Here is a 1,534-nt window from a genome sequence, read left to right as displayed (position 1 = left end):
CACATTCTTTGCAAATCCTGCAATCAGTTTACGAACCAGATTTCGTTTTCTTTGCACGATTTTGATTCGATTATGCATTGACTCGTTAGCCCAGCCAAATGTTGTAACTCCATACTGCCAGCCTAGTTCGGCAAGGGTGGACACTGGACTTTTATGAGTATAACTCTCTTGCCTCAGGAAAATGACACAAGGTAACTTCTCCAGAATCTACATGGCACAATGTCATAGTGTTTGAGTACAATCAAAAAGGGTGGGTATGCTCCATTGTGTTACTCAGGAATTATAGTCCGACGACAGTCATTTCTGGAATAGATCGTACAGACAACATAAAACGTAATGTGAAAGGTGCTGATAAAATGACATTATTCAAAATACTTCAACATTTAATTTCGCAGAATTATCTTGATGCTTTCTAAATGATCCAATTCTTGAATATAAAAATGCTAGTGATATGACTGAAACAGATTATCGCACCTGTTGAAGATAAGAATTGATAACACAAGGGAGGTAATCCTGAAACTTCCAAATTACTTCCCTTGATACTCTTGACAAGGTTTTTAGCTGCCATTCATGCATTTCTGCAGTCATATAACAGAACCAGCTATGTTTGTATATAAGACTTGCCAAGATGTATATATAGTTTGTATAGAGTACGGATGGCAGATTATCAAGTTACCATGGTTTCTAATAAAAAATGGATTATTCTGTCCAAAATACCTGTCTCTCACAGAAGCGGTGGGTAGCCTAGTGGTTAAAGCGTTCGTTCGTCACACCGAAGACACGAATTCAATTCCCCACATGGGTACAATGTGTGCCATTTCTGGTGTCCCCCAGTCGTGATATTGCTGAAATATTGCTAAGAACGGCGTAAAACCATACCCACTCACTCACTGTCTCTCACAGCGATGTTGTGTTTCAGTGGAGCAGTCATGAATTGGACACTGGTCACGTTGATGTCCTTTAAATGGAGGCACTCTTTTACTGAATGCTGATTAGCCACAAATACCAAGATGTACAGTGTAAAGCCAAGTGTCGTTGTGCCATGCTCCCGTAGTCAGTCATTGAACCCCAGACGTTTGTCTCACTTTGCGTACTACTGGTTTTTCTAGCAAAAACAATTTATCCTAGTTTTTGACATTATCTTTTTCCCTTCACACGGCCATGGTAGGGCTGGCTATCGATATAGATCATTGAGATCAATAATCGCAATCTAAATATCGATCAATGTATCGATAATTATTGTAGAAGTAACTTTCAGGAAATGTGCTACAAAATCCTGGAAGAAATCAACATATTTCACACCACTGTGAGCAGTGACACATTATGCATGGATAACTTTGTGGACAGTTTCTTCCTTGACAATTGACAAGATTGACAATAACAAGTGTGTTTCGGTAAATCTAAACTTTATTCCATCACAATGGTTAATGTAAGTTATTATCAATGACAATTTCATTTCGATGATCGTTAATATTTCTTCCCATCAACAATAATTCCAATTATTGATCCTTTTAGCCTGCCTAGCTATGGATTA

This window comes from Haliotis rufescens, unplaced genomic scaffold (assembly GCF_023055435.1).
Source record: "Haliotis rufescens isolate VD_foot unplaced genomic scaffold, xgHalRufe1.0.p SCAF_2, whole genome shotgun sequence".
Lineage (NCBI taxonomy): Eukaryota > Metazoa > Mollusca > Gastropoda > Lepetellida > Haliotidae > Haliotis > Haliotis rufescens.
Note: the sequence above shows the minus strand (reverse complement) of the source record.